The 23,011-nt window shown below is 36.9% G+C and overlaps 1 protein-coding gene across 2 annotated transcripts in view; it reads left to right on the plus strand.

Annotated features, from left to right (window-relative positions):
• Positions 1–23,011, plus strand: part of LOC133544545 (xin actin-binding repeat-containing protein 2-like) — a 201,368-nt gene that overhangs the window by 105,051 nt on the left and 73,306 nt on the right. Inside the window, exon 1 of one of the 2 annotated variants that reach the window (XM_061890004.1) lies at positions 4,677–4,837. The exons of the other annotated variant lie outside the window; for it this stretch is intronic. The gene's annotated coding sequence lies outside the window, so the exon portion shown is untranslated. Of the gene's footprint in view, positions 1–4,676; positions 4,838–23,011 lie in introns of those variants that run through there. 2 annotated transcript variants of the gene reach the window in all.

Genomic DNA, 23,011 nt, shown 5'->3' on the forward strand with positions numbered 1-23,011 from the left:
ACCTTCAAGGTACTCAAAGCGCTTTGAAACTACTTCCACATTTACCCATTCACACACACATTCACACACTGATGGAGGGAGCTGCCATGCGAGGCGCTAACCAGCACCCATCAGGAGCAAGGGTGAAGTGTCTTGCTCAGGACACAACGGACGTGACAATGTTGGTACTTGGTGGGAATTGAACCATGGACCCTTGGGTTGCGCACAGGCACTCTACCACTGTGCCATGCCGTCCCCAGGTGGGACTTTATATTGTTACTTTATACTTCAGGTAGGTGGAACGGCACTTGTACTTCCGGTTCAAAGCACTAAACAGATAATAAATACTGTAGTGAGCGTAGTGCGTGCAGTGAGAGAACTCGTCCAAAAGATGCCATCATAGCACAAACAATACCACCATTTGTTGAATGAAAAACGTCATGGCCGTTAGCAAAGAAATATCCATCAATTAGCCACACCGTTTTATAAGCCGCATGGTCCAAAGCGTAGGGAAAAAGTAGCTGTTTATAGTCCGGAAAATACAGTTATATTATTTCCTTACAACCTCCCGTGGGCCAGTAAAAAACTAGTTGTGGGTGTCAATTATCACACCTTTAACTGAAACAGTAAGCTGCTGCATTAAAATATACCCTGAAAGTAGTCAAGAGTGCAAACTACAGCCCAACAAGCACGAACAAATGTCCAATATTTGAAGAAACAAGCTCAAAACAAAAATTGTACCAAATGTACAACATTTCCTGGTCACACCGTGTGGACGACCATGACTTAGGTACTGTATTATATTGTTATGAAGGTGTCTGTTTCTACATTTTATATATACTGGCAGTGTGTATATCATATATTTATATATATACATATATATGTATTTATATATATATATATATATATATATATATATATATATATATATATATATATATATATATATATATATATATATATATATATATATATATATATTAGGGCTGGGCAACGATTACAAATTTTAATCGAAGTTAATCGCACTATTTCTCCGATTAATCGCGATTAACTGCATTGTATACGCAAAGCCCAATAATAAATTCAAAAGTAGTGTGTAGTGCACCTTTATTGGAATATTCTCCCACATGAACAAAAGCGCCAAAACATTTGTTGTGCAAACACAATTTAAATCAGTCCTTGTTAAACAGTAGCAGTTAAATAGCATATTTTATGAAAATCAATTCAAAAAATGTAAATACAAACATTGAAGCCTATTGCCACTGCCAGGGTATTTAAGTTATCCTGTTTGTTATGGAAAATAAATATAATCTACATACAAATCTCTGAGCCACAATCATAACATCTGAACAGGCAATTTCTGAGGTAACAGCAGAAACATTTTTTTTGTTATCAGGGTCTTATGTTTAAAAAAACTATATTATAGGTAGTGGGCTGTTTTAGGGAATTTTTAAACAAATTATCCGTAGTAGCAATATTAATAATGTTGTGTTTATTCTGCGTAGTGCACTTAAAATAATTATGACCATATCTAGGAATTGATATGATGGGAATTTTCCGATTGTTTCCTTGGTGCTTTGATAAACTGAACGCATCATATACATGGTACTATATTGTGATGTTATGAGCCAGGGAAAAAAAGAACTACCCTACCCAGCATACAACAGGAGTGACGAGCATGCGCGGTAGCCCGGTATAGGTTGTGTCGCCATGACGGCATCTTGTATGTTGTGATATGCACGCTCTGAAAGTAAACGTTAAGAACTCAGCCAACACGCCTCGTCTGCATTATTGATAAATAGACAGACAACACATATACTCCGCTGCTTCACAGGCCGCTGGATGTAGCCGGCAAAGTATTCCCATGCTAGCTAGCCGGTCTAGCAAGCACGCGTCATTCAGTCCAAAACGGCCCGATCCATCCACATCCAGAATTGTCTGGCGGTCGTAAGTGATCCCGGAGTGACCACGCTGTAAGCCAGCCATGAAATTTGCCAGCCATGAAATTTGCAGAATTGTCCGGTATTTTTGCCAAATGTTCCATCTTTATCAAGAGCCCCTCGACGCCGAAGCCCGTCCGGGCGCTGCCATCTTTATAAGAAAAGGCGTTAACAAAATAAAAGCATGTAAACAACATACGCAAATGTGCGATAAAATAATTGTCGGCGTTAATAGATTGATGAGTTAACGCGTAATTAACGCATTAATTTGCCCACCCCTAATATATATATATATATATATATATGTATGTATGTATGTGTGTGTGTGTGTGTGTGTGTATATATATATATATATATATATATATATATATATATATATATATATATACTTGCAGTGTGTATATAAAACATATTACATATTGTTATGAAGGTGCCTGTTACTAACTTATATACTATATGGCATTCTCTTAATAAGCTTCAAGAGGTTCAAGACTGTTGGAAAACCATTTCAGGTGACTACCTTTTGAAGCTCATTGAGAGAATGTCAAGAGTGTGCAAAGTGTCACGTTGGGGGGGGGAACCGCTTGCTGTGGGGTCGTTATCCCAGGAAGGCAGACGGAATAATCCGGACATGGCGTTTAGGTAAAAACATGATTTTGATTTTAACTAAAAAAAAAGGTACAAACAAAAAGCGCTCACAGCGGAGGCACAACTTGGCTAAGGAACAAAACTAACACATAAACAGACTATGAACATAACTCAAACAACACTTACTATGGCTTGACAAGAGTAGCATGGACTTTGGCATGAAAAAACTGGCATGGACAGAGCATGAAAAGAACACAATGACGCCCGACCGACTGACCGGCAATGGCAGGCTTAAATAATGCCTCTTATTAGTGCTCGGGTAGCAGGTGAGCGGTCAAACACTAATCAGAGACAGGTGAACGTCATTTGCAACCACGGCCACAAAACTAGGGAGTGAAAAAAAACAGGAACTTAATGAGTCCAAAGGTCAACAGACCATAGCCAAACAAGACATGATCTATAGCCGGGGTGCCCACACTTTTTCTGCAGGCGAGCTACTTTTCAATTGACCAACTCGAGGGGATCTACCTCATTTATATATATCATTTATTTATTTATGAAAGAGACATTTTTGTAAACGAGTTAAATGTGTTTAATGATAATACAAGCATGTGTAACACATATAGATGTCTTTCTTTCACAAAGACAAGAATATAAGTTGGTGTATTACCTGATTCTGATGACTTGCATTGATTGGAATCAGACAGTAATGATGATAACGCCCACATTTTCAAATGGAGGAGAAAAAAAGTCCTTTCTGTACAATACCACATGAAAGTGGTTGGTTTTTGGCATCTAATTCATCCAGCTTCCATACACTTTACAAGAAAAACATTGGCGGCAAATTCCGTAGCTTGCTTGATTGACATTCACGGCACCCGAGGGTCTTGTGAGATGACGCTGGCTGCTGCCAGTTCATTATTATGAAAAAATGACAGAGAGGAAGGCGAGAAACACTTTTTATTTCAACAGACTCTCGCGCCGTACCTTCCGTCAAAACTCTAAAGGCCGACCGCACATTTCCTATCTTCACAATAAAAGCCCTGCTTCATGCTGCCTGCGCTAACAAAATAAGAGTCTCGGAAAGCTGGCGTGCACAAGTGATGTGCACGCCAGCTTTCTGAGGGATCGCTTGTGCACGCCAGTTTTCCGAGACTTAGCAGGCAGCATGAAGCAGGGCTTTTATTGTGAAGATAGGAAATGTGCAGTCGGCCTTTAGAGTTTTGACGGAAGGTACGGCGCGAGAGTCTGTTGAAATAAAAAATGTTTCTCGCCTTCCTCTCGGTCATATTTTCATAATAATGATCTTGCAGCAGCCAGCGTCATCTCACAAGACCCTCCGGTACCGTGAATGTCATTTAAGTGACGTCTTGGTGAAGATTGATGATCACTAATTTTTAGGTCTATTTTTTTTTAAAGCCTGGCTGGAGATCGACTGACACACCCCCCGCGGTCGACTGGTAGCTCGCGATCGACGTAATGGGCACCCCTGATCTATAGACATGACACAAAGCAGTAATCAGAGCAAAGGGTGGCTATTTTGAAGAAACTAGAAAATAAAACATTGTTTTGAGTTATTTCCCCTTTTTTTGTTAAGTACATAACTCCACACATGTTCATTCATAGTTTTGATGCCTTCAGCGACAATTTATAATGTAAATAGTCGTTAAAATAAAGACTTTCGGCCTGTACTGTATGTGGCGTTAGCTGACTTTTGCTAACATTTATTTACGAGTAAGAATGCCTCAAAGAAAAAAAGGAAAGCATGTGAGTGCTTGTCTTACATATGGATCATTACAAAAAAAGGTGCAGATTCCCCTTTAAGAACCGGAAGTGAGGTCACCTAAAAACACATTTCCAAGTGTGTCTAAGTACTTTTTGAGTACATTGGACAATTCCGGGAAGCGTGATCCACTGTTGTCATAAAAACGGAGAGCTGCTTTTAGACCGAGCGAGTGGGTCTCAAGTTATACGCCGGGAAAGTATACAAGCCTGTGCTTTTCCACAGTAACAACTGACAGAATATGTAAGGTCCGCATCCATAAGCCCGCTGTGACACAAGGTGAAGGGCATGCTGGGTACCTCGATACTTGACACTAAAAAAAGGCTCAAGGCGCATGCACCAGTCCTCTCCTACCAAGGCGGCTTCTAAAATAAAATCAGCTGTCACTGCATGCCAGGGCCTCACACTGCTCAGGAACACGCTGCTGGAGCTGGACTCCAAGCTTTCGCCGTCGCTTTCACTTCTTTCTTCCCCCCCCACCTTTAAACTATTTATTCGCCGGAGTTCCAAGGCCCTTTGCTACCGAGCGGAATTCAACCAGCAGAAGGTAAGCGGTGATTATCGAAGTGCGTTATGGGTGCCAAAGAAGCACTTCGAAAAAAATATTTAAACACAGTGTTACCGTTCAAACTGTGTGTAATGTTACAGTGGGCAAAAATATTGAATATACTTGAGGAGTACTTAAGCCACAGGTGACAAACTCAAGACCCAGGGGCCAGACCTGGCCAGCCACTTCATTTTATTTTGGCCCTGAAAAGCCTGGAAATAATATGTATTAATAAAATACTGTAACTTGTATAACTAAATGTATTATATATATTATTATATTATAATACCAAAATGCAACACAGGAGGTCCTTCATACCGACAGCCATCAGACCGTTTAATGCATAGGTTACTAATATATTATATTTCAACCGATACGGTACCAATTGGAATTGATACCAGTATGAAATCACAGTACTTTTGTGTGTGTTAATAAATATTACTTGTTTTTGATTATAAATTATAATTTTTATTGCAACAAATGAGCCGCTTATGATGACTACTGTCCGGTTGTTATGCCTTATTATATTACAGAACTACACAGAACTAGGGATGGCAACCGTTCATGTTTGAACCGATATGGTACCAATTGGAATTGATACCATTACTAAATCGCAGTACTTTTCTGTGTTAATAAATATGGTTTATTTTTGATGATAAAAAATCAAATTTTTATTGCAACATTTAAAAATGAGCCAATAATGATGACTACTGTCCGGTTGTTATGCCTTATTTTATTACAGAACTACACAGAACTAGGGATGGCGATCGTTCATGTTTGAACCGATACGGTACCAATTGGAAATGATACCAGTACTAATTTGCGGTACTTTTGTGTGTGTTAATAAAAATTCATTGTTTTTTGAAAATAGATTCTAGTTTTTATTGCAACATTTCATAATTAGCCGATTATGATGACTACTGTCCGGTTGTCCGGTTGTCTTCAATTTTTTTTATTTTGCTCAAAAAAACCGTGGAATATTGAACCCTTTATTTTCCATGAATTTTTGTTAGTATGAATTGTCCATAAAATTAAAATCAAGTTTGGTTTAAAATGTATAAAAATAATTGGATAAATAAATAATAATAATGATGTAGGGGGCTTTACATAACACGTTGCTTTGTGCCAAATTAGGATGTAATGAAATAAATACATTTTTTAAATAATTGCTCGGATGCGTCATCAGGTGAAATGGAAAGGAAATAAATACATGTGTTATTAGATATGCCATTTGTTGATTAAATGTAAAGTTATATTTATTTATTTAGCTATTTATTTAATCCTGTCAAATCTGAAATCTTGGTCTTTATTATGTAAAATTGACTTCTTGATGTTTTGTTTTCACTCAAACTCAACATTTTAGTTTGTGTTTGCAAGTAACTTTGCCATCTTGTCGTGTTATATTCATATTTCAACCGATACGGTATCATTTGGAATGGATACCAGTATGAAATCGCAGTACTTTTGTGTGTGTTGATAAATATTACTTGTTTTTGATGATAAATTCAAATTTTTATTGCAACATTTACAAACGAGCCGCTTATGATGACTACTGTCCGGTTGTTATGCCTTGTTTTATTACAGAACTACACAGAACTAGGGATGGCGACCGTTCCTGTTTGAACCGATACGGTACCAATTGGAATTGATACCAGTACTAATTTGCAGTACTTCTGTCTGTATTAATAAATATTAATTATTTTTTAAGATTAAAAAATCACATTTTTATTGCAATATTTAAAAATGAGCCGATTACGATGACTACTGTCCGGTTGTTATGCCTTATTTTATTACAGAACTACACAGAACTAGGGATGGTGACCGTTCTTCATATTTGACCCGATACGGTACCAATTGGAATTGATACTAGTAGTAATTTGCGGTACTTTTGTGTGTTAATAAATATACATTTTTTTTTGATACTAGATTCTAATTTTTATTGCAACATTTCATAAACAGCCGATTATGATGACTACTGTCCGGTTGTCCGGTCGTTTTCAATTTTTTTTTTATTTTGCTCAAAAAAAAAAGTGGAATATTGAACCCTTTATTTCCCATGATTTTTTGTAAGTACGAAAGGCGCATCAAATTAAAATCAAGTTTGGTTTAAAATGTATAAAAAGAGTTGGATAAATAACAATAATGTGTTATTAGATATGCCATTTGTTGATTAAATGTATAGTTATATTTATTTATTTAGCTATTTATTTCATCCTGTCAAATCTGACATCTTGGTCTTTATGTAAAATTGACTTCTTGATGTTTTGTTTGTTGAGTTTGTGTTTGCAAGTAACTTTGCCATCTTGTGGTGTTATATTCCAAAATGTTGAATTTCGGATTATTCGACATTAAAAATACCAACCGGAGATCAAGGGTGATTTTTAGATTGCTTATTTTCCAATAAATCTTCAGTTGGACACATACAAATCAAATTCGCTAAGTAACCCAAATAATTCAATTTGAGCTGTTTTTTGTTAAAATATGGGATATGTTTTGTTTTGGTCATGTTCGGTTTTGTTTTTTGGACACTCAGTTCCTGTTCCTGCACTTGCGTGTTTGCTTTGTTACCATGCCAACTCATTAGTTTTCACCTTGTCCTCATGTCACGCCCCTGTCCTCATGTCTCACACCTGTTTGCAAATTATCATGTCTATTATTTAAACCGGAAGTTGCCAGGAAGTCAGCCTGGCGATTTTACCCCTACTCCCTTCATGCCATGCCATGCCTGGCAATCACTCTGCCCATAGTTTCCCTCCTGCTTATGCCACGTAAGTTTTTTGTTTTTTTTTATGTCACAGTTGTTGAGTTTTGATTTTTTTGTCTATAGTCATGCCATAGTGGTGGTTTTGTTTTCTAGTCAAGTTTGTTCTCCGCCATTGTGCGCGCCTTTTGTTTGCCTTTTTTTTTGTTATCATATTAAAAATAAATATGTACTTACACTCACGTCTTGCTCGTGCCAACTTTCCTTTGCCTCGGAAAAAGAATCCAAACCCCAAAGTCCACGGTATGACAAAAAAGAGTCCGACAATTGTAAATCAATTTCGCTTAGTTATTGCAATAATTTAATTTTGGCTTTATTTGCTAAAAAATAGTTGGACTAACTAAGTTTTATTGCATTGCGAGAATGTACTAATTTTGAGTTCGGGCAACATATATTTATTGGATGGAAATCCTGCCCTCATTTTAGTTGAGTTTATCCAATGAGTCATTTTTTTTAGTATGTGAATGTTGTCTGTCTATCTGTGTCGGCCCTGCGATGAGGTGGCGACTTGTCCAGGGTGTACCCTGCCTTCCGCCCGATTGTAGCTGAGATAGGCGCCAGCGCTCCCCGCGACCCCGAAAGGGAATAAGCGGTAGAAAATGGATGGATGGATGTATGAATCCTTAAATTAATTAGTAATATACAAACCTCGTTTCCATATGAGTTGGGAAATATGTAAATATAAACAGAATACAATGATTGTCAAATTATTTTCAACCCATATTCAGTTGAATATGCTACAAAGACAACATATTTGATGTTCAAACTGATAAACATTTTTTTTTTTTTTTTTGCAATAAATCATTAACTTTAGAATTTGATGCCAGCAACACGTGACAAAGAAGTTGGGAAAGGTGGCAATAAATACCGCTAAAGTTGAGGAATGCTCATCAAACACTTATTTGGAACATCCCACAGGTGTGCAGGCTAATTGGGAACAGGTGGGTGCCATGATTGGGTATAAAAACAGCTTCCCAAAAAATGCTCAGTCTTTCACAAGAAAGGATGGGGCGAGGTACACCCCTTTGTCCACAACTGCGTGAGCAAATAGTCAAACAGTTTAAGAACAACGTTTCTCAAAGTGCAATTGCAAGATATTTAGGGATTTCAACATCTACGGTCCATAATATCATCAAAAGGTTCAGAGAATTTGGAGAAATAACTCCACCTAAGCGGCATGGCCGGAAACCAACATTGAATGACCGTGACCTTCGATCCCTCAATGGCACTGTATCAAAAACTGACATCAATCTCTTAAGGATATCACCACATGGGCTCAGGAGCACTTCAGAAAACCACTGTCACCAAATACAGTTTGTCGCTACATCTGTAAGTACAAGTTAAAGCTCTACTATGCAAAGCGAGAGCCATTTATCAACAACATCCAGAAACGCCGCCGGCTTCTCTGGGTCCGAGATCATCTAAGATGGACTGATGCAAAGTGGAAAAGTGTTCTGTGGTCTGACGAATCCACATTTCAAATTGTTTTTGGAAATATTCAACATTGTGTCATCCGGACCAAAGGGGAAGCGAACCATCCAGACTGTCATCGACACAAAGTTCAAAAGCCAGCATGTGTGATGGTATGGGGGTGCATTAGTGCCCAAGGCATGGGTAACTTACACATCTGTGAAGGCACCATTAATGCTGAAAGGGTTTTGGAACAACATATGCTGCCATCTAAGCGCCGTCTTTTTCATGGACGCCCCTGCTTATTTCAGCAAGACAATGCCAAGGCACATTCAGCACCTGCTACAACAGCGTGGCTTTGTAAAAAAAGAGTGCGGGTGCTTTCCTGGCCCGCCTGCAGTTCAGACCTCTCTCCCATCAAAAATGTGTGCCGCATTATGAAGCATTAAATACGACAGCGGAGACCCCGGACTGTTGAACGACTGAAGCTCTACATAAAACAAGAATGGGAAATAATTTCACTTTCAAAGCTTCAACAATTAGTTTCCTCAGTTCCCAAACGTTTATTGAGTGTTGTTAAAAGAAAAGGTGACGTAACAGAGTGGTGAACATGCCCTTTCCCAACTACTTTGGCACGTGTTGCAGCCATGAAATTCTAAGTTAATTATTATTTGCAAAAAAAAAACAAAGTTTATGAGTTTAAACATCAAATATCTTGTCTTTGTAGTGCATTCAATTGAATATTAGTTGAAAGGGATTTGCAAATCATTGTATCAACACAATTTCCCAACTCATATGGAAACGGGGTTTGTATTTCATGAACCTCAGCCATCAAAGTCCTATCTAATTGGTTTAATAATAAATAAATAGTTGAAAAATATTAAAATGATTAAAAAATGTTTTAAAAAAATAATTTAAATCATGAAAAAAATATTGGATAAATAATTAAATACACATTTGTTCATTCAAATATTTATGTATTTTACCTTTTTGTATTTATTTCCAATTATAACTTATTAATGGCACACTTAAGTGATGACTTTTTGACTGTGCAGCCCGCTTACTGTACATGGCGGCGTAACGGCAGTCATAAAACGCTCCAAGCACCAAAATAGGAGCGTTCATACGTCGACAAAAAATGTGCACATGGAGTTGACGCTTCCTGTTTTCCTCGCCGGCGATGATCTCATGGGAGTATTCTGAGAGCGTGGCGAATGTGAAACAAAGTGCTTATCCCAGCACCAGGAAGGCTGCGGGGCACAACTCTTACATGTACTCAACACTTGACAACTCAATTATTTGGCCTTCAAAAGATCACTTTGCACAGCTGACATCACGATTCATCCAACTCTTCTTCTTTTTTTCTCCTTTTTCTTCTTCTTCTTCTTCTTCTGTCCTACTGGACCACACCAACATTTTGGTCCAACGCGGAAAATTAGGTCACCTGCAGAGGTGTGCATGGTAACATGCTACTTTTACTCTGTTACATTTACTGAAGTAACTTTTTTGGATACATTGTACTTGTCAGAGTAGTTTTACTGCAACATACTTTTACTCTTTAAGTTTTTTTGTGAAGAGTAAACATTACTTTTACTTTGTTACATTTACTTAAGTAACTTTCTGGATGCATTATACTTGTCAGAGTAGTTTTACTGCAACAGACTTTTTACTTTTACTTGAGTATTTTTGTGCAGAGGAAACTATTTTGACTCTATTACATTTACTTAAGTAACTTTTTTGGATACATTGTACTTGTGAGAGTAGTTTTACTGCAACAAACTTTTGAATTTTACTTGAGTATGTTTGTGAAGAGGAAGAACTACTTTTACTTTGTTACATTTACTTTAGTACATTTTTGGATACATTGTACTTGTCAGAGTAGTTTTACTTCAACATACTTTTACTCTTATTTAAGTTTTTTTGTGAAGAGGAAACACAACTTTTACTTTGTTAAATTAATTAAGTAACTTTTTGGATACATAGTACTTATCAGAGTAGTTTTACTGCAGCAAAGATTTTGCTTGAGTATTTTTGTGACTAGTAAACACTACTTTTACTTTGTTACATTTACCTAAGTAACTTTTTTGGATACATTGTACATGTCAGAGTAGTTTTACTGCAAAATACTTTTTTTTACTTTTACTTGAGTATTTTTGTGAAGAGGAAACACTACTTTTACTTTGTTACATTATTTAAGTAACTTTTTGGATATATTGTACTTGTCCTAGTAGTTTTACTGCAACATACTTTTACTCTTATTTAAGTATTTTTGTGAAGAGGAAACATTACTTTTACTTTTTTATATTTACTGAAGTATCTTTTTAGATACATTGTACTTGTCAGATTAGTTTTACTGCAACATACTTTTTACTTTTACTTGAGTATTTTTGTGCAGAGGAAACTATTTTGACTCTATTACATTTACTTAAGTAACTTTTTGAATACATTGTACTTGTCAGAGTAGTTTTACTGCAACATTCTTTTTACTATTACTTAAGTATTTTTGTGAAAAGAAAACACTACTTTTACTTTGTTACATTATTTCAGTAACTTTTTGGATATATTGTACTTGTCAGAGTAGTTTTACTGCAACATACTTTTTACTTTTACTAGAGTATTTTTGTGCAGAGGAATCTATTTTGACTCTATTACATTTACTTAAGTAACTTTTTGGATGCATTGTAGTTGTCAGAGTAGTTTTACTGCAACATACTTTTTACTTTTACGTGAGTATTTTTGTGCTGAGGAAACACTACTTTTACTTTGTTTCATCTACTGAAGTAACTTTTTGGATACATTGTACATGTCAGAGTAGTTTTACTTCAACACACTTTTACTCTTATTTAAGTTTTTTTGTGAAGAGGAAACATTAATTTTACTTTGTTTCATTATTTAAGAAACTTTTGGATAATTTTTACTTGTCAGAGTGGTTTTACTGCAACATACTTTTACTCTTATTTACATTTTTTTGTGAAGAGGAAACACTACTTTTACTTTGTTACAATTACTGAAGTAATTTTTTGGATACATTGTACTTGTCAGAGTTGTTTTACTGCAACATACTTTTGAATTTTACTTGAGTATTTTTGTGAAGAGGAAGTATTACTTTTACTTTGTTACATTTACTGAAGTAACTTTTTAGATACATTGTACTTGTCAGAGTAGTTTTACTTCAACATACTTTTACTCGTATTTACATTTTTTTGTGAAGAGTAAACATCACTTTTACTTTGTTACATTCACCAAAGTAACTTTTTGGATTCATTGTACTTGTCAGAGTAGTTTTACTTCAACATACTTTTGAATTTTACTTGAGTATTTTTGTGAAGAGGAAGTACTACTTTTACTTTGTTACATTTACTGAAGTAACTTTTTAGATACATTGTACTTGTCAGAGTAGTTTTACTTCAACATACTTTTACTCGTATTTACATTTTTTTGTGAAGAGTAAACACTACTTTTACTTTGTTACATTCACCAAAGTAACTTTTTGGATTCATTGTACTTGTCAGAGTAGTTTTACTTCAACATACTTTTGAATTTTACTTGAGTATTTTTGTGAAGAGGAAGTACTACTTTTACTTTGTTACATTTACTGAAGTAACTTTTTGGATACATTGTACTTGTCAGAGTAGTTTTACTTCAACATACTTTTACTCGTATTTACATTTTTTTGTGAAGAGTAAACACTACTTTTACTTTGTTACATTCACCAAAGTAACTTTTTGGATTCATTGTACTTGTCAAAGTAGTTTTACTGCAACATACTTTTTTACTTTTACTTGAGTATTTTTGTGAAGAAGAAACACTACTTTTACTTTTATTAAATTAATTAAGTTACTTTTTTGGATGTATTGTACTTCTCAGAGTAGTTTTACTTCAACATACTTTTACTCTTATTTACGTTTTTTGTGAAGAGGAAACACTACTTTTACTTTGTTACATTTACTGAAGTATTTTTTTGGATACATTGTACTTGTCAGAGTAGTTTTACTGCAGCAAACTTTTGAATTTTACTTGAGTATTTTTGTGAAGAGGAATAACTACTTTTACTTTGGCACATTTACTTAAGTAACGTTTTGGTTACATTGTACTTGTCAGAGTAGTTTTACTGCAACATACTTTTACTCTTATTTAAGGAATTTTTGTGAAGAGGAAACACTACTTTTACTTTGTTACATTATTTAAGTAACTTTTCGGATACATTGTACTTGTCAGAGTAGTTTTACTGAAACATACTTTTTACTTTTGATTGAGTATTTTTGTGCAGAGGAAACAATTTTGACTGAAGTAACTTTTTGAATACATTGTACTTGTCAGAGTAGTTTTAATGCAAGATACCTTTTACTTTTACTTGAGGTTTTTTTGTGACGAGGAAACAATTTTTTTCATTGTTACATTTACTGAAGTAACTTTGTGGATGGGCTTCACGGTGGCAGAAGGGTTAGTGCGTCTGCCTCACAATACGAAGTTCCTGCAGTCCTGGGTTCAAATCCAGGCTCGGGATCTTTCTGTGTGGAGTTTGCATGTTCTCCCCGTGAATACGTGGGTTCCCTCCGGGTACTCCGGCTTCCTCCCACTTCCAAAGACATGCACCTGGGGATAGGTTGATTGGCAACACTAAATTGGCCCTAGTGTGCTAATGTTGTCTGTCTATCTGTGTTGGCCTATCGATGAGGTGGCGACTTGTCCAGGGTGTACCCCGCCTTACGTCCGATTGTAGCTGAGATAGGCGCCAGCGCCCCCCGCGACCCCAAAAGGGAATAAGCGGTAGAAAATGGATGGATGGAAACCTTGTGGATTCATTGTACTTGTCAGAGTAGTTTTACTGCAACATACTTTTACTCTTATTTTAGTATTTTTGTAAAGAAGAAATACAAATTTTACTTAACTACATCTACTTAAGTAACTTTTTGTGAACATTGTACATCTAAAGCAACATATTTTAATTTTACTGTAGTACTTTTGTAAAGACAAATGCTAGTTTTACTCTGTTTTTTTTGTTTGTTTTTTGGATATATTGTACTTGAGTATTTTTGTGAATAGTAAAAACTACTTTGACTTTGTTACATTTATAACATTAGCCCTGTTATAACATCATAAGTGCAAATAAATAAATCAGAAGTTACTCACCAGTTACTCAGGACTTGAGAAGTGTTTTCATTGAACTCCTACTGAAGTAGTTATTTGTATAAATACTTTTTACTCCTACTTGAGTCCCATTTTTGGCTACACTTCCCACCTCCGATGGCTTGAGGCTGGGTGGTATGCGGTGAGATCCATCATGGAGGGTCTTTAACACGACTGTGATTAGCCAGTGGCCTGTACTCACCTTCCCTTGAACCCTTAATCACTGAAATAACTCCTTTTGTTTATTCCGTCTCGCCTCAGCGGGGCCGCGGCTTGAGTGAGGAAGGTCATCGACCTCCACTTGGACTCGATGTAGACAATGAGCAGTGTCGTCGTTCGGTCCCCTTGGAACTTTGAAGGTCGAACACGCCTTTGTTCGGCTTACAAAACGTTGACCAGAGCAATTATTTCAATTTATTCTCAGATATTTTTTTTTATAAATCGGAGCTTGTGCCTAAATATAGACCTCAGTTAGTCCTCGTGTATGGCGACCGTTCCTACTTGAACCGATACGGTACAAATGACAATCGATACCAGGACTAATTTGCAGTACTTTTTGTGTGTGTTAATAAATATTAATTGTTTTCGAAGATAAAAACTAATTTTTTTGCAACATTTAAAAATGAGCCGATTATGACAACTACTGTCCGGTTATGACTTATTTATTACAGAACTACACAGAACTCGGGATGGCGACCGTTCATATTTCAACCAATACGGTATCAATTGGAATTGACACCAGTACTAATTTGCAGTACTTTTGTGTGCATTAATAAATGTTAATTATTTTTGATGACAAAATCTAATTTCCATTCATCCCTTTTCTACCGCTTATTCCCTCTGGGGTTGCGGGGGATTCTGGTGCCTATCTCAGCTACAATCAGGCAGAAGGCGGGGTACACCCTGGACAAGTCGCAAAATCAAATTTTTATCGCAATATTTAAAAATGAGCCGATTATGACAACTACTGTCCAGTTGTTATGACTTGTTTTATTACAGAACTACACAGATCTCAGTATGGCGACCGTTCATATTTGAACTAATACGGTACCGATAGGAATTGACACCAGTACTAATTTGCAGTACTTTTGTGTGCATTAATAAATATTCATTATTTTTGATGACAGCATTTAATTTTTATTGCAATATTTAAGAATGAGCCGATTATGACAACTACTATCCGGTTGTATGACTTGTTTTATTACAGAACTACACAGATCTCAGGATGGCGACCGTTCATATGGAATTGACACCAGTACTAATTTGCAGTACTTTTGTGTGTATTACTAAATATTCATTCTTTTTGATGACAAAATCAAATTTTTATTACAATATTTAAAAATGAGCCGATTATCATAACTACTGTCCGGTTGTTATGTCTTATTTTATTACAGAACTACACAAAACTAGAGATGGCTACAGTTCAACCGATACGGTATCATTTGGAATTGCTACCAGTAATAATTTGCAGTACTTTTGTCTGTATTTATAAATATTAATTATTTTTGATAATACATTCTAATTTTTATTGCAACATTTAATAATTAGCCGATTATGATAACTACTGTCCGGTTGTTATGCCTTATTTTTTTACAGAACTACACAGAACTAGGGATGGCTACGATTGATATTTGAACCGATATGGTACCAATTGGAATTGACAAAGTATTCATTTGCAGTACTTTTGTGTGCATTAATAAATATTAATTATTTTTTATGATAAAATCTAATTTTTTTTGGAACATTTAAAAATGAGACGATTTTGATGACTACTGTCCGGTTGTTATGCCTTATTTTATTATAGAAATACACATAATTAAGGATGGATACCATTTTTATTCGAACAGATGCAGTACCAATTGGAATTGATACCAGTACTAATTTGCAGTACTTTTGTCTGTATTAATAAATATTATTTATTTTTTATAGTAAAATCAACATTTAAAATGAGCCGATTATGATGACTACTGTCCGGTTGTTATGCCTTGTTTTATTACAGAACTACACAGAACTAGGGATGGCTATTGTTCATATTTGAACCGATAGGGTACCGATTGGAATTGACACCAGTACTAATTTGCAGTACTTTTGTGTGTATTAATAAATTTTAATTATTTTTGATGTCAAAATCTAATTTTTATTGCAATATTTAAAAATGAGCCAATTATGACAACTACTGTCCGGTTGTTATGACTTGTTTTAATGCAGAACTACACAGAACTAGGGTTGCGTACAGTTCGTATTTCAACTGATAAGGTATCATTTGGAATTGATACCAGTACTAATTTGCAGTACTTTTGTCTGTATTAATGAATATTAATTATTTTTTATGATAAAATCTCATTTTTATTGCAACATTTAAAAATGAGCCGATTATGATAACTACTGTCCGGCTGTTATGCCTTATTTTATTACAAAACTACACAGAACTAGGGATGGCTACAGTGGATAATTGAACCGATACAGTACCAATTGGAATTGATACCAATACTAATTTGTAGTACTTTTGTGTTAATAAATATTACTTCAGCTAAGATAGGCTCCAGCACCCCCCGCAATCCCAAAAGGGACATCGGTCGTAAATGGATGGATGGATGGATGTTTTGGATAATAAAATATCATTTTTATTGCAACATTTTTAAATATGAGCCGATTATGACCACTACTGTCTGGTTGTTATGCCTTATTTTACTACATGGGTGTCAAACTTGGTTTCGTCGAATTAAGGCTGCCTTCTGAGGGCCACTTTTTTGAAAATGAATTAAAATCATGCATGCGGGTAATAACCTGTGATTTATCACGATCAACTGAAATTCAAGTGTGTTGCGTCTGATTTCAAAAATATAATTTGACAGCCCCATGTAAATTTAATATAAGGACATTATATTATTATCCAAATGCTTACAGTAGGAAGGGGATTCCTATGGCCCCATTTGTCACGGTTTACCTGACACATGAAACGTGACAAATTGGGGGGGGGGGGTGGTGCACTATCCACTTTAACCGCCAGATGTGGAATATCTTAAAACGTGTTTTGTGGCAACTTCAAAATTTGACCACATCGGCAGTTTCTATGTAGAGTGGCGCTTTTCATCATTTTTCATGTATTTCCCAATGTTTGCCTGGCCAAGATCTGGCACCCAGGTTTTGAGTTTGACACCTCTGTTTTATTATCATCATATTATCATTTGCAAGTATGACATTAAGTTGCAGTTACAGTTGCAAGTTCAAGACATTAGATGGCAGCAGTGTATTTTTTAAGGTGTGCTTTGTAGGCTTGTGTTGTGCTCTAAAATGTGTTAATATTGCAAGTTGTCATGTGCATGTGATCATGTTTTGTTTCAGTCATGTTCTGTTTGTTTTTTGGCCACTCAGTTCCTGTTTTTGCACCACCTGGTTTGTTTTGTCATCATGACTACCCATTAGTTTTCACCTGTCCTCATGTCTCACACCTGTTTTCACTAATCACCACAGTATTATTTAAGCCTGTCTGTTTCTGTTGTTCATTCCGGCAACATCACCCTCCATCACCTGCTACGCACCTTGTAATCCATGCCAATGATCCATGTCCCGTTCTCGTTCCGCTCCAAGTAAGTTTTCTCGTTATTTATGCCACAGTGCAAGTTTTTGTTTTATGTTCAAAGTTTTGAACTTAGTGCGAGTTTTGTTTTCACAGCCAAGTTTTTGTACCGCCATTGTGCGCACCTTTTGTTTGCCTTTTTATTGTGCAGTTATAGTGTTAAAATAAAAGATGTCTTTACCTTCATACCATTGATTGATTGATATTGATTGATTGATACGTTTATTAGTAGATTGCACAGTTCAGTACATATTCCGTACAATTGACCACTAAATGGTAACACCCCAATAAGTTTTCCAACTTGTTTAAGTCGGGGTCCACGTTAATTGATTCATCTCTGGTCCAAGTTCACTTGCATCTTGGAAAAACAACCACCTCATAGTCCAAGTATTGACACAAGTATTGCAACATATTACGCACGTTGGATAGCAGCATGCGTCTCGGTCGTAGTTTTCACGAACAAGTTTAAGTATGTTGAAATCGCAGAGTAAAAATGATCATCAATCGCATGTCAATCGCAAAGCCAATGTATGTTAGCATCGAGCTAGCACATTTTTTTGGAAAAGAGTAGCCCCACTTAGAGCGTTTTTGAGCCACTTTTGTGAGCGCCTTTTGTTTGTTCCTGTTTTGAGTTAAGATTAAATCATGTGCTTACCTTCACGCCTTTCCCGCAACAACTGTTCTTTGCATTCTGTCAAAACCTAGACTTTGGGGTTTGTTTTTCTGGAGGCGCACAAGGCGCTCACAAGGAGGTACAAAAACTTGGTTGTGAAAACAAAACTTGCACTAAGGTCAAAAACTATGAACATGATACAAAACTCGATAACTGTGGTATTAAAAAACAAAACTTACGTGGCATGGCAAGAAGCAAAACTATGGACAGTATCAGAGGTAAAGTTGCCAGGCGGTATAGCTCGGTTGGGGCGGCATAGCTCGGTTGGTAGAACGGCCGTGCCAGCAACTTGAGGGTTGCAGGTTCGATCCCCGCTTCAGCCATCCGAGTCACTGCCGTTGTGTCCTTGAGCAAAACACTTTACCCACCTGCTCCCAGTGCCACCCAGACTGGTTTAAATGTAAAAATTAGATATTGGGTTTCACTATGTAAAGCGGTTTGAGTCACTAGAGAAAAAGCGCTATATAAATATAATTCACTTCACTTCACTTCCTGGCAACTTTCGGTTTAAATAATAGTTACATGATTAGTGAAAACAGGTGCGTAACTTGGGGACAGGTGAAAACTTAAAGGGTTGGCATGGAAACAAAACATGGGAGTGAAAAAACAGGAACTAATGGAGTCTTGAAGTAAACCAACACAAGTAAACAAAACATGATCACCAAGTCATGGCACTCTTGTTTGTTTTGGTTGCCATGGTTGCTTATGATTTTCACCTGCCGCTGGTGTCCAGGACGCCACCTGGCTCTAATCAAGAGACTATTTAAACTGCATTTGCCTGGCGTCATTGTTTGGTTCATGTCTGATTCCAAGTTTATGCCAAGTGTTCGCTTCATGTCTTGTATACGCAAGTTGTTGTTTGTTCATGCCACAGCTAGTATGTTTTCCTGGTCATAGTTTATGCTAAGTGTTAATTTAGCTCCAAGTGCGATCAGCACGTTGTGCCTTCGCCTTGTTTTCTGTTTTTTTGTAGCACTTTGAGTCTTGAGAAGATTAATAAATATGTTCCTACCTGTACGCCTTGTCCGGAATAGTCCGTTTGCATCCCAGGGGAACTAACCTTGCAGTAAGCTGCAAAAACCACGCCGTGACAAATATTATGCTTATAAAGTAAGGAAATACATCCTTGGACATATGAGGACTTTGAATATGACTAATGTATGATCCTGTAACTACTTGGTATCGAACCGATACCTACATTTGTGGTATCATCCAAAACTAATGTATAGCATCAAAGAAGAGAAGAATAAGTGATTATTACATTTTAACAGAAGTGTGGATAGAACATGTTGAACCAGAAAATAAGCAGATATTTACAGTACATGAACAAGTGGATTAATAATTAGTTTTTACAGTTTGTCCCTTATAATGTTGACCAAATAATAGAATGATAAAGTACACAATATGTTACTGCATATGTCAGCAGACTAATTAGGAGCCTTTGTTTGTTTACTTATTACTAAAAGACAAGTTGTTTGAGTATGTTGACTATTTTATTTAAGGACTAAATTGCAATAATAAACATATATTTAATGTACCCTAAAATGTTTTTGTTCCAAAAAAGCCAATGACTAAATGGTATCACCCGAATAAGTTTTTCAACTTGTTTAAGTCGGGGTCAACGTTAATCAATTCATGGTAGGTAGACTTATTTTGGTTTTACCATTTAGTGGTCAATTGTACGGAATAAGTACTGTACTGTGAAATCTACTAACAAAAGCTTCAATAAATCAATCAATCAATCAAAAACTCTCGTGCAATTGGCACGCCTTCCGTTTTTTTTTTGTCTTTTGTCCTATGTAGTTAGATTAATAATAAATATGTTCCTACCTGCTACCTTTGTCCAGAAAAGTCCAATTGCGTCCCGGGAGAACAATCCTCGCAGTAAGTTGCGAAAACCCTCTCGACGTGACACAACCCTAATACACACACACATAAATATGTATAATTTTTCAATCAATTAAGCATCGTTTAACGTAAGAGTCGCAATTACAAACCCTGTTTCCATATGAGTTGGGAAATTGTGTTAGATGTAAATATAAATGGAATACAATGATTTGCAAATCCTTTTCAACCCATATTCAGTTGAATATGCTACAAAGACAAGATGTTTGATGTTTAAACTCATAAACTTTATATATTTTTTGCAAGTAATAATTAACTTAGAATTTCATGGCTGCAACACGTGACAAAGTAGTTGGGAAAGGGCATGTTCACCACTGTGTTACATCACCTTTTCTTTTGACAACACTCAATAAACGTTTGGGAACTGAGGAAACTAATTGTTGAAGCTTAGAAAGTGGAATTCTTTCCCATTTTTGTTTTATGTAGAGCTTCAGTCGTTCAACAGTCCGGGGTCTCCGCTGTCGTATTGTACGCTTCATATTGCGCCACACATTTTCGATGGGAGACAGGTCTGGACTGCAGGCGGGCCAGGAAAGTACCCGCACTCTTTTTTTACGAAGCCATGCTGTTGTAACACGTGCTGAATGTGCCTTGGCATTATTTTGCTGAAATAAGCAGGGGCGTCCATGAAAAGGACGGCGCTTAGATGGCAGCATATGTTGTTCCAAAACCTGTATGTACCTTTCAGCATTAATGGGGCCTTCGCAGATGTGTAAGTTACCCATGCCTTGGGCACTGATGCAACCCCATACCATCACACATGCTGGCTATTGAACTTTGCGTCGATAACAGTCTGGATGGTTCGCTTCCCCTTTGGTCCGGATGACACGATGTCGAATATTTTCAAAAACAATTTCAAATGTGGACTCGTCAGACCACAGAACACTTTTCCACTTTGCATCAGTCCATCTTCGATGACCTCAGGCCCAGAAAAGCCGGTGGCATTTCTGGATGTTGTTGATGAATGGCTTTCGCTTTGCATAGTAGAGCTTTAACTTGCACTTACAGATGTAGCGACCAACTGTATTTAGTGACAGTGGTTTTCTGAAGTGTTCCTGAGCCCATGTGGTGATATCCTTTAGAGATTGATATCGGTTTTTGATACAGTGCCGTCTGAGGGATCGAAGGTCACGGTCATTCAATGTTGGTTTCCGACCATGCAGCTTACGTGGAGTGATTTCTCCAGATTCTCTGAACCTTTTGATGATATTATGGACCGTAGATGTTGAAATCCCTAAATGTCTTGCAATTGCACTTTGAGAAACGTTGTTCTTGAACTGTTTGACTATTTGCTCACGCAGTTGTGGACAAAGGGGTGTACCTCGCCCCATCCTTTCTTGTGAAAGACTGAGCATTTTTTGGGAAGCTGTTTTTATACCCAATCATGGCACCCGCCTGTTCCCAATTAGCCTGCACACCCGTGGGATGTTCCAAATAAGTGTTTGATGAGCATCCCTCAACTTTATCAGTATTTATTGCCACCTTTCCCAACTTCTTTGTCACGTGTTGCTGGCATCAAATTCTAAAGTTAATGATTATTTGAAAAAGAAAATGTTTATCAGTTTGAACATCAAATATGTTGTCTTTGTAGCGCATTCAACTGAATATGGGTTGAAAATGATTTGCAAATCATTGTATTCTGTTTATATTTACATCAAACATAATTTCCCAACTCATATTGAAACGGGGTTTGTAATTTGAAAATAACACCCCAGGCAGAGTTAAATATAGCAAACGAGCTCCTAAACTTCAAACGGAAACGTTTTCCATTGCAATTAAATCTTGGAGCATCTCCAGCGATCATTAGTTAATGCCAGCAGTCGTTAGCACCGGAGCATGGAAAACATCTTTTGGGAAAACGAGCAAAACATTTGACCTCGGTTTATGTCACTTTCATCGAGCACGGGCCTCCTGCCCGCCATAAATCTTCCCCGGTTACACGATGCTGCAGTCACAGGGGCTATAAAAAAAAATATTACCCAACCAGGTTTATTTTCTCACCCCGGCGAGCTCACCTCGCAGCTATGGCGCGGGTGCAGACAACATAGCTTTGTCACTGGCTGTTGTCGCTGCCGTCATGCATCAAAAAGCCGGAGTCGTTGGCCCCGTGACAGCTCCGCACGGTGACTCCGGCGTTCATCCGCGGTGATAAATGACGGCGTTATCCTTGTGCTGCTGTCATCGAGGCGGTGTGAGGTTTCCGCGTGGCCCCAGGTGTAGGATATCTGACCTATATTTATAGGACGGATCCAGTAAAAAGCTGTTTATTTTCGGATCCCTCTGGCGGCCTATTACTCATCACACACTAAAACGCTGTTCCGGCGTCATGAGGACCGCATGTTTTTATCACATGAACCAATGAAATGAATACTAATCACAGTCCTCATTCACTGGATCAGAGGTGGCAAACTAGTTTTAATTTAGGGCCACTTCTAACAATGATTGATATTATTACAAAATGTCAAACAAGGACTTGGACTTGGGTTGTTTCTTCGATGCAGAGAATATTTGGGACGAGCCAAGCGTGAACGTGAGTACATATTTATTGATATTCTAACAGAACAACACAAAAAGGAAAACAAAGGGCGCGCACAGGGGCGGAGAACAAATACTTGGCTACAAAAACAAATGACTAGAATAAAGGCTGTAAACTAAAAACGTGAAACAAAAACATTTGCGCTGTGGCATGAATAATAAACCAAAAACTTGCACTGA

The sequence above is a fragment of the Nerophis ophidion genome, linkage group LG27 (genome assembly GCF_033978795.1).
Source record: "Nerophis ophidion isolate RoL-2023_Sa linkage group LG27, RoL_Noph_v1.0, whole genome shotgun sequence".
In the NCBI taxonomy this organism is placed as follows: Eukaryota; Metazoa; Chordata; class Actinopteri; order Syngnathiformes; family Syngnathidae; genus Nerophis; species Nerophis ophidion.